Raw genomic sequence first — 12,231 nt, 5'->3', positions numbered from 1 at the left:
CTAGTTTCCCGCTCTCCTTCTTGTTGATCTCTATGCTCCAAGCCGGATGGACAAGCTCTCAATTTACCCTTGTAGCACCCTAACACTCTCCGGAAATCACTCAATTGCGCTTCACACCCCACTTGAACTCCAATTCTTGAATTGGTCTTCTTGAAGAACTGTGGATTCAATTGGCAACCAACACCCTTTCCTCCACCATGCACCAACCCAAGAAGGACCTTGAGTTGGTAGTCCGTCTCCAAGATAGCATATTGATGGGAGCCAATGAAGCTCATATATGAAATTGCCACCCACTCAATATGTTCTTGGAACAGAATTGCTTCCTCACCAACTTCCTCTTCCCCATCACTCAAGTCATAACAAGGAGGTTGTGAGAAGTCTACCTCCATGTCTCTCTCAAACTCAATGGGAAGAGGCTCATTAGGATCATTAAGAGGATTGACCAAGGAGGACAAAAAATCATCAATGATGGAATCCTCATCTTGATCAATCTCCCTCATATCTTCCTTTCTCTCCTCCGGCTTACTTATCTCACCTTCCTCCTTATGTTGCGCCTCAAACCATAGCTCCTCTTCATCCACTTGACATTCCATGCTCTCCTCTTCTCTACGCCCTTCAATTGCTCCTTCACATCCTCCAAGAGGAGTGCCTTGATCGGATGAGCGTAAAAGAACTAAGCGGTTCACCGTTTCAGCTATGGTAGCCATGAATTGCCCTTGAGTTCTTTGGAATTCTTCTTGCTCTTGGAGAAAGGCTTGAAGGTCTTGATGGTCTTGGGGCAAGGGTTGGGGAACTTCATATTGTGGTGAAAGGGGGTTTCATTATTTGGGAGGAAGGTTGTATGTGTAGGAGGTGACTCATGTTGGTAGGTATCTCGAGGTGGTATGTAAGAATGTGGTTGTTGGTATTGGTGTGGTATTTAAAAATGTGGTGATTGAGGATTGTGTTGGGGGTATGGGTTATAAGTATATGGTGGTGAAGGTATATAGTCATAGTGGGATCCACCATATCCTTGGTTTGGGTATGCATAATGTGGAGTGTTTTGCTCATTGTAGTATAGAGGATGTTGCTCCTTCCAAAATTGATACTCCATTCCCATGATGCAATCCAAATTTGAAGTTATCAAGCCCTACAAAATGATCACAACCAAACTCCAAACCAATAGGGTGATAACTCAAAGAGAAAATAGAAAACAAAAACAAAAGACATCAATTAACAAAATAAACAAAATCCTAATTACCAACAAAAGCAAGCAAACAACTAAAAAATATCTATTTACACTATTCACATATTTAAAACAACCAAAATTATGACACTCAATTGCACTAGCTCCCCCGTAACGGTGCCAAAAACTTGATGAGAGCAAAACCGTCGGCTAAGAATTTCTTCTCGGTAAAAGAGAGAGATAACCTCGTTGCAAGTATAGTTCTCAACCAACAAGTAATGCTCAATCAAAGTTTAATTTTTCAAATTCAAAACATAAACCAAGAGTAATCAAATCTCGGGTCATTCTCCCTAGACACTAATGCCGATAAATGCACACAATTTTGGTTTTAAGAAGCAAGGTGTTTAAATGATTAAAGTAAACAAATAAAGAGATAAAAGAACAAGACAAAATTGCAATTAATAAACTAATGAAGGAATAAAAGAACTATGTATGTAATATGAACAAGTAATGCTATAAAATGATGGAAAAGTGGTTCAAAACATAAATGGAACCTTGACTTTGGATGAGTTCTGGAATTCCTTCCTTGCCATAACCACAACTATGATAATTATGATGGATTAATCTCACTAAGTCAACCCTCAACATCGAAGAGTAAGTCAAGTGAGCATAATTTTTATTAATCCACAAATCCTAGCTAACTTACTAATTACCTTAGTAAGAAGCTAGCGTTAGTGGAAAAAATAACAACTAACAACCCAAGAATTATCACTAAATGTTGGACATTATGACTCTAGTAATCCATACACTCATTTTCCCAAGCCAAGGTGCGGAAATCTACCCTACAATCAAAGTTGGCATTTCATCAAACACATAGTGGGCATAATCATAAAACATGACAAAATTGGAAAAATGATGAAAACTATGAACCACAAAAGAACAAAATCAATAATAGCAATCCAATAAACATATAAAAACCATCAAACATCAAATTCATGAACCAAAACTCAAAATTGTAAAAACTATGTATATATTGACAAAGGAAATGAAAATATATGAAAGTGTAGAACAAGTAGTGTAATAAAAGAGGAATCAAAGGAATACTTACAATGAGATAACAAAATCCAAGACCAAAATTGAAGTATAGAATGCTACAAACCCTAGTTAAACCTAAGAAAATTTGAGAGAAAACCTAAACTAAACTACCCTAAAACTACTCCTAAAATGTATTCTATGAAGTATATTATTGTATGTTATGTTGCTAGCCTCCTTATATGCTCCAAGCCATCAGAAATGGGCCAAAAAGCCTCCAAAAACGCGAGCCACGTGACTTTTTAATGAAGTCACGCGCTGGTACCTGTGGGTACGAACAGGGAGTTGTACGTACGCGCACATGGCTATGTGCTTCTCCTTTGTTTTCTTCATGTTTTCTCCCTTTGTACATGCTTCCTTCCACTTTTGCTTTGCCAAACTTGCCTCTAGGACCTAAAATCACTCAACAAACATGTCATGGCATCGAATGGCATAAAAGTGGGATTAAATTCACTAATTTAAGCACACAAATATATTTTTTCACATTTAGGCACAATCTACAGAGAAAACACAAAAGTATGCTATTTGAATGCATAAGTGTGGGTTTATGATTACCGGAATTCACTCCCCATATAAAAATAATGAATCCGATCTTTTGGCAAGTGCACCAAAAATATCGTTAAGTAATAACCCACTAGGAGTGGGATCGTATCCACAGAGATTGGCAGATTTGAGTAATTTTAATCAATGGGTGAATTAGTCAAGCTGAGCAAGATAGATTGTGATTGCAGAATTGTAAATGAGCAGAAATATAAATGACTCAAAAGTAAAGAGAAGTAGTAAAGTGCAGAAATGGAAATGGTGAGAATGTAAAGTGCAGAAACATAAATAACTTAATTGTAAATGGGAATGGGGAATAACAGAATGTAAAGAAAGCTATAAAGAATGTGAAGATAAGAATAAAGGGAATTCATTGAGATCAGGAGATGTTGTTCTCTTTGGATTAAATTCAGCTCATCTCATCTTTAATCTTGCAACTTATTGAGCTCTTGGCAATCATAATTGATTGAACCCCAATCCCTTGATGATTTAATCTCTCAAATCTTGGTCAATAGCCATTTCCTTTGTCTAATTGCTCATGAAGAGAGATATGCTTGGTCCCTAATTATACCACACATCCTCATAGATCCAAGTAGAGGGTGGATTATATGTCACCATATCCAATCACCAAAACCAGGATTCTACTCAAGTGTGAGAAGGGATTTCTAGCATGGTTTTATGTTTCCTTTTCCAAGGTTCCCATGAAACCCATTTTGCATTCAACCACTTTCCCAAAATGATTGAACACTAACATTAAAACGAAATTCCTTCTAGCAAATCAAAGAGAAGATGATAAGAAGAAGAAATTCACTATCATTAATCCATCAAGTACAATAGAGCTCCCTCTCTCAATGAGAGGGAATTTAGCCACTCATAGCTTGAGAGAAAAGTACAAGAGATGGAAGAAGATGATGTGAAAAGTAAATCTAACTATACTTCAACAAAACTACTACTCAACAACCCTTTCTCAGTACTTTCAAGGGTTATTTATACTACTCTTATCACTAGAATTGAGAAAGATACAAAAAGGAAAAGAAAAAATTACAATTGGAGGGAAAAGAAAACTCAATAAATGTGACCTTCCAGGCTTGGCGTGTGACTGGCGCTTGAGTGGCGTGCCACGCCTAGCCACTGAGTGTGGCTTGGTACGCCACGCCCAATCCCTCAAGTGGCACGCCCCATGCATCCATCTTCCTGGCGTGCCACGCCTTCGAGTCCAAGTGGCACACCCAGGGTCTTTTTAAAACTTGGTTAGCCTGGCGTGCCACGCCTTCGAGCCCAAGTAGCACACCCAGACCTTTTCCTTCTTCTTCTTCTCTCTGGATAATTGAACTAGCATGGCACGCCCAGGGTCTGGCGTGCCATGCCCAGAACTCAAGTGGCACGCCCATGGCCTCCTAGTCTTGGCGTGCCACTCCTTGAAGCTCAAGTGGCATGCCCAAGTCTTCTTCTTGTTGATTGGATGCTGGCATGCCACGCTTGAGGCTCAAGTGGCACGCCCAAGTGATGGATCAGAGTTGGCGTGCCATACCTTCGACATCAAGTGGCACGCCCAAGTGTTTGGACCTTCAATCTCTTCTCTGGAAATTTGTACTGGCGTGCCACGCCTTGACGTTCAAGTGGCACGCCCATCTTAAGTTGACTCCTTCAAGCTTGGCATGCCACACCTGGGTCTTCAAGTAGCACGCCCAAGTGATGGGCCAGAGTTGTCGTGCCACGCCTTTGATACTAAGTGGCACGCCCATTGAGTGGTTGAGCATTGGCGTGCCACGCCTGGGTCTTCAACTGGCACGCTCAAGTGATGGTTTGGAGCTGGCGTGCCACGCCTTCGATACCAAGTGGCACGCCCAAGTAGTTGTCCCTTCTAGATTGATAAATTGGCATGCCACGCCCAATGGTTCAAGTGCCACGCCCATAGTGTGTGATGAACTTGGCGTGCCACACCCCTTTTGTGGCCTTCAACGTTGCTCTCTGGAAATCACAACTGGCGTGCCACACCCAGCTCCTGGCGTGCCACGCCTGTATACTTTCATGGCGTTTGTTCCAAGTAGCACGCTAGTTTCACATGCCTAGCTTTATTTTGTTGTTTTCTCCCCTTTTTGTTGCTCTTTTCACCTGAAATTTAGCACAAACCCATTGCAAAGTAACGTACCATAATATTCATCAATTAGTTCATGAATTGCAATGATTAAATGAGATTATGCTCTTTTATGGTCCTTTTTAGATAAGAAAACAAGGTCAATGATGCAAGTCATCAGTTTATATGATGAAATCCACTCAAATTAAATCAAAATATATCGTCAAATATGGATTCATCAGGCGACAAACAAGTCCCTCCGTATAATCTTTTGAGAAATTGCATCAGTTGTAGCAACCCATCCACTTGCACATCTTGGCATGCACCGAGGACGGTGCAATCTTTAAGTGTGGGGAGGTCAAGACCGACATCCATGGGTAATAATTTCTCTTTGCAACACCAATTCTTAATTTTCTTTGTTAGTTAGTTATTGCATTGCATGATAAATCACATGTGTAGTTAGTTGCTTGCATTTAGGTACTACTTGGTTGAAGTGGTGATTTCTTTTCCAAGAAATTATTTTAGTGCATTTCTACTAATTTGAATTAAAATTTTTGTTGAACCTGCTTGAAGTAATTTAATTTGAAACATGGTTTTAGAGCTCGAACACACAAGCGTAGTGAGATTTTGAGCCTATTGATTGGTTGCATCTTATCAACAATATTTTGTTTTGGTGTGTGTTGTTCTCTCTAAAATTGTGGTTTTTGTCTTGCTTGATTCTATATTTCCATTGTTTGATGTATGCATGCACTTATATGATTGAGACATTTGTTTCACTATAACCCGGAAAACTTCACTTTGTTGCTAAAGCGAAGTTTCAGTCATCTCAGGCAAAAATTCAAACAGTTAGTGGGTTAATTGAAAATTAGAGAAACAGAAAATAAAAATGCTAGATCTAGATCACCACCTCACTTAGTCATTGTCAATCTAATCAATCCCCGGCAACGGCGCCAAAAACTTGATGGGATATTTTTGCGGAGAAACGAATTTCTCCAAGACACCCAAATCTAACCGGCAAGTGCACCGGGTCGCATCAAGTAATAATAACTCACAGGAGTGAGGTCGATCCCACAGGGATTGAAGGATTGAGCAATTTTAGTTTGGTGGTTGATTTAGTCAAGCGAATCAAGATTTGGTTGAGAAATTTGTGATTTGCAGAATTTAAATTGCATAGAAAGTAAAGGGAATGGGCAATTGGCATGAAATTAAAGAGAGCTGAAATTTAAAGTGCTGAATCTTAAAGAACAAGAAATTAAATGGCAGAAACTTAGAACGCAAGAAATGTAAATTGCAGAATCTTAAAGTGCAAGAAATGTAAATGGCTTGAATTGTAAAGGGAATTGGGAGTTGGATTTGCAGGAATTAAACAAGGGAAATTAAAATTCAACAAGCAGAGGAATAGAAGAACACTTGGATTGAATCAGATCTAGAAACAGAATTGTAAATGAGCATGAAAACGGTAAACAGGGAATGGGATCCGGATCTCAGGACCCAAGAGACTAGAAAACCAAGTCTAGATCTCAATGCCTTCCTAGATCCAACAAGAATAATTGCAAAGGAAATTGTAAATTGCAAAGAAAGTAGATGAAGAACAATTAACCGAAACTGAAATTCAATTAATCAGAAAATTAAACAAGATTCCAAGGTGAGATTGAAACAGAATTTCTTCAATTCTCCACCCAAAATCCAAGACAAGAAAAGTAAAGAGTGCTGGGCAAGAACAAGGAAGAAGAGAGATCAATTCTCCTCCCAAATTCTCTTGAATTAAAACAACAATGCTCAGAAAAATAAAAGTGAGCTCTCAATCAAACCAGAAAAGAAAAGCTCTCCGAACACTCAAAGGGAAGCTCTCTTAAAACTTAAATTCTAATCTATTTATACACTTTCTTCAAATGGTCTTCAAGCCTTCAATTGGGCCTTTGCTCTTGGTGGAATTGGGTTGAGAGAGGCCTTGGTTGATTGCTCTTGGAGTTTGGAGAAGAACCGAATTGAACCGAGTTGGAATCATGAAAGCTTGAGTAAAAGTTGGAGTAAAAGTTAGGGTCTAACTTTTGCTCCAACTTTTCACATCAGCACCCTTGTTTTGCTGATACCAACGTTGGGGCAAAAGTTAGGGGTCTAACTTTTGCTCCAACGTTGTCCTCCCCTTAGTTATTCATGGCGCCAACGTTAGCCAGAAAGTTAGGGGCTAACGTTGGCGCAAACTTTTGCTAGCCCAGGGAGTTTTTCAAGCGCCAACGTTAGCCAAAAAGTTAGGGGCTAACGTTGGCGCAAACTTTTGGTGCATCCAGGGAGTGTTTTTCATGCCAAAAGTTAGCCAAAAAGTTAGGGGCTAACTTTTGCTCCAACTTTTGCCCAAAAGTTAGCCAAAAAGTTAGGGGCTAACTTTTGCTCGAGCTTTTGCTTCCTGGTTCATAATTAATTCAAGACTCAAGTCATTCCTCCTAGCCATTCCTTCTTGCATCAACCTTTCTCCAAGCTTTCTTCACCTATCATCAATCAACCAAACACATCAAAGCTATGCTCAAAATCATGAGATATTCATTCTTTCATAATATATGACAATTATAGCATAAAACCTCATGAAATAGCATGAATTCATACATGGTTGATTAAATCAAAGGAAACATGAAAATCTACCCAATTGGCTTGCTTTTGGCTCAAGAAAGTGCATAATTCAATTGAAAACAAAAGAAAAAGGCTAGTGAAACTAGGCTAAGATGACTTGTCATCACAACACCAAACTTAAAGCTTGCTTGTCCCCAAGCAAGAAATGAATTATGCTCATAGGTTCTTTCACTTAAGACGGATTGAAGAATAAATTGTAAGGTCCTGTGAGTGAAGTGATTAAGTGTCAATGGGGTGAACTCTAAATCATATGCTCTTGCAAGGGCTTCAGTGCTCACTAGTCCTCACATATTGGGAGTCTTAGGTCTTAGGATTTTCATCCAAATGGTATCATGGAGATCTCTTTATATGTAGTCACCTTGAAGCAGCTTATAGTTTCTTTGCTTTGGCCTTGACTCTAAGTGTCATGTCTCAAAGCGGCTCTTTAAATAAGCTTTCAATCAATACTCCTAAACCTGTTGGTTTTAAGGTATTAGGTGTTAAAGCACCCCTAAGGATTTACTTGCTCAAGCCTCTTTCTTTGACACAATTCAACCACAAGCATTTACTAGGCTAACAACTCTTTGAGTCATTGTTTCTTCTTTCTTTTCTGCCTAGTAATTGATGCTCAGAGCCTTGGGCCATGTTCTTTTTGTTTTTGTATTTTCTTTCTTTTCTTTTGTTTTGTTTGCTGCTTCTTGGATCAATAGATTTTTGAGAATCCCCACAATACTTCTTTGAACTTCATGTCCTGCCTATGAGCTCCCATGCAAGTTTTCACAAGCATGCAACCTCAATACATAATCATACAACTAGAACTGCCACTTCTCCTAATCTTTTGCTTGCCTCAAAATTGTTTAATTCTTCAATCCTTCTTTTCAAAGAACTTTCTTGTGATGAAAAATTTTTTTGAACATTGAGTGCAAACAAGTTTTGAAGAGAAAAATGTTGTGAATGATCAAGCATCTTGCTTATTGAATTACAGAAAAGAAACCATGCTAAACAGACAGATAATCAGGGAAACTAAACCACTCTCAATCATAGCAGTGTTTGATGTAAGATAATCACTTAATAATACAACCTTTTGGAGTTTGCTTGCTTTACTCCTCATCATCATCATCACTGATCCACACATTCCTCTTTCATTTCTTTGGTTGATGATGCTTAATCCTTCCAAAAGCTTGTATGGACCTCTGCAATGATATTGAAAGTTGCTTGTTCCCCAAGCACTTGGAAACAATGGTTAGTCTGGCTGATTTATTTATGGGCTTTTGAACTTACTTTGGTGTGAGAACACCAAACTTAGTACCTTGCCAATGGGTTTCGTGCATCAAATTAACCATGTGTGATAACTTTTTTTTTCTTTTCTTCTTCTTTTTCAAAAGCAATGAAACTGAAAACTAGGAAACAGCAGAATAGTTAACTAGTTCATCCAACATGCTTGAAGCCAGCATTATGCAGAAAGTGAGAATGTGTTTTATAATGGGATTTTGGTGAAACACCAAACTTAGAATCCTGCATTCTCCTTTAGATTATTTTGGTGTGCAACACCAAACTTAGCTTTTTGCATTATAGATAAAACTACTTAACCTTTTTATTAAAATAGTTATGAACAGAAAACTACCTCAGGTTGGGTTGCCTCCCAACAAGCGCTCTTTTATTGTCACTAGCTTGACATCTTTCATCCTCTGATCATGGAAGTTGAGGCTTCTGTTGCCTTAGGTTTCCTTCTCTTGCTATGGGCTTCCTTCTTTCTGTTTCTCTTTCCATAGCCTTCTTACTTTCCTCCATGACTCCCTTCTCTTTTAATCCAGCATCCTTTTCATGGCTCTTTGGGTTCAGAGTCCCCTTCTTCTCTCCCAATTCAGCAAGGTTTTGAACCAGTTGTTCTATCTGCCTTTCAAGTCTTCTGAGTGAAGCCTCTTGGTTCTTGCTTTATCATCTCTTGATGTTTCTTTATTTCTTCCTGCTCTATTGCCATCATTTCTTGAATTTTTATGGACCTCTCCATCAGCATTTCTAGAATATAGATTCTTTGAAAGGTTGGGAGTGGTTGTGGCTGTGTCAATTGTGGTGGTCGATGAAGGTCATTTTGGGCGAATGGTGAGGTAGGACGGGGTTGGAAGTGCGTGTGATTGTTGTTGTGGGGGTGTGTTTTAAGTTGATTTTTGAAGCTGGGATTGTTGCTGTTGAAGTCCCTTGGTCTTTGGTTTTGGTTCTCAACCCCCCTCCCATTAGAATGAGTTCTCCAAGGTGGATTGTACACATCATTCTGAGGCCTGTGTTGGAGCATGCTAGAGTGATTGCTTGGAGACTGTAGTTGCTCACAACTTTGTTGCTCATGGTTAATGGCCCCAAAACTGTGTTTAGCTTGATTACACCCATATGAGCTTTGAGTCAGGTTGTATGTATGTACTACAGCATGTCTCAACTCAGTGATTTTTCTAGCCATCATGTCTAGTTGTTGTAGAGTCTGCTGATGCATCTGCTTGTTTCGGTTTATGACTGCACGAGCACCTTCAATTTCTTTCCCTTGTGTGAATGGATGCACTTCTGCCTCTGGCTTAACAACTCTCTGTGATGGGTTCAACTTGACTAGGAGTCCACTCATCAGTTCTTCCCATCCGATAATACTTCCTTGTGGAAAAGCTTCAAACCATTGGGCAACATCATTCATGGCTATGGATAGTTGCTTCGAACTATGGGTTACATTATCATCCAAGGTGGGGATATTACTCTCATGATTGCTAGAATTTGTTGAGTTCCCCTCCATGATCTGCACAGTCACAAACAATTCAAGTGATGATTGAATATTTTCAAGCTCAGAATGTGATTCAGAAGGTTAGCTGGAACAAAGTATCAAACAGTTGATGGACTTGGGAGATTAGTGGCAGAAATTGCGTCTCTTGTGTAAGCAAGAGCATTGCATAGAGCCAGAAATTTCCCGGAAAACTTCACTTTGTTGCTAAAGCGAAGTTTCAGTCATCTCAGGCAAAAATTCAAACAGTTAGTGGGTTAATTGAAAATTAGAGAAACAGAAAATAAAAATGCTAGATCCAGATCACCACCTCACTTAGTCATTGTCAATCTAATCAATCTCCGGCAACGGCGCCAAAAACTTGATGGGATATTTTTGCGGAGAAACGAATTTCTCCAAGACACCCAAATCTAACCGGCAAGTGCACCGGGTCGCATCAAGTAATAATAACTCACGGGAGTGAGGTCGATCCCACAGGGATTGAAGGATTGAGCAATTTTAGTTTGGTGGTTGATTTAGTCAAGCGAATCAAGATTTGGTTGAGAAATTTGTGATTTGCAGAATTTAAATTGCATAGAAAGTAAAGGGAATGGGCAATTGGCATGAAATTAAAGAGAGATGAAATTTAAAGTGCTGAATCTTAAAGAACAAGAAATTAAATGGCAGAAACTTAGAACGCAAGAAATGTAAATTGCAGAATCTTAAAGTGCAAGAAATGTAAATGGCTTGAATTGTAAAGGGAATTGGGAGTTGGATTTGCAGGAATTAAACAAGGGAAATTAAAATTCAACAAGCAGAGGAATAGAAGAACACTTGGATTGAATCAGATCTAGAAACAGAATTGTAAATGAGCATGAAAACGGTAAACAGGGAATGGGATCCGGATCTCAGGACCCAAGAGACTAGAAAACCAAGTCTAGATCTCAATGCCTTCCTAGATCCAACAAGAATAATTGCAAAGGAAATTGTAAATTGCAAAGAAAGTAGATGAAGAACAATTAACCGAAACTGAAATTCAATTAATCAGAAAATTAAACAAGATTCCAAGGTGAGATTGAAACAGAATTTCTTCAATTCTCCACCCAAAATCCAAGACAAGAAAAGTAAAGAGTGCTGGGCAAGAACAAGGAAGAAGAGAGATCAATTCTCCTCCCAAATTCTCTTGAATTAAAACAACAATGCTCAGAAAAATAAAAGTGAGCTCTCAATCAAACCAGAAAAGAAAAGCTCTCCGAACACTCAAAGGGAAGCTCTCTTAAAACTTAAATTCTAATCTATTTATACACTTTCTTCAAATGGTCTTCAAGCCTTCAATTGGGCCTTTGCTCTTGGTGGAATTGGGTTGAGAGAGGCCTTGGTTGATTGCTCTTGGAGTTTGGAGAAGAACCGAATTGAACCGAGTTGGAATCATGAAAGCTTGAGTAAAAGTTGGAGTAAAAGTTAGGGTCTAACTTTTGCTCCAACTTTTCACATCAGCACCCTTTGTTTTGCTGATACCAACGTTGGGGCAAAAGTTAGGGGTCTAACTTTTGCTCCAACGTTGGCCTCCCCTTAGTTATTCATGGCGCCAACGTTAGCCAGAAAGTTAGGGGCTAACGTTGGCGCAAACTTTTGCTAGCCCAGGGAGTTTTTCAAGCGCCAACGTTAGCCAAAAAGTTAGGGGCTAACGTTGGCGCAAACTTTTGGTGCATCCAGGGAGTGTTTTTCATGCCAAAAGTTAGCCAAAAAGTTAGGGGCTAACTTTTGCTCCAACTTTTGCCCAAAAGTTAGCCAAAAAGTTAGGGGCTAACTTTTGCTCCAGCTTTTGCTTCCTGGTTCATAATTAATTCAAGACTCAAGTCATTCCTCCTAGCCATTCCTTCTTGCATCAACCTTTCTCCAAGCTTTCTTCACCTATCATCAATCAACCAAACACATCAAAGCTATGTTCAAAATCATGAGATATTCATTCTTTCATAATATATGACAATTATAGCATAAAACCTCATGAAA

This window comes from Arachis hypogaea, chromosome 16, assembly GCF_003086295.3.
Source record: "Arachis hypogaea cultivar Tifrunner chromosome 16, arahy.Tifrunner.gnm2.J5K5, whole genome shotgun sequence".
Lineage (NCBI taxonomy): Eukaryota > Viridiplantae > Streptophyta > Magnoliopsida > Fabales > Fabaceae > Arachis > Arachis hypogaea.
This window is presented reverse-complemented; position numbering follows the sequence as displayed.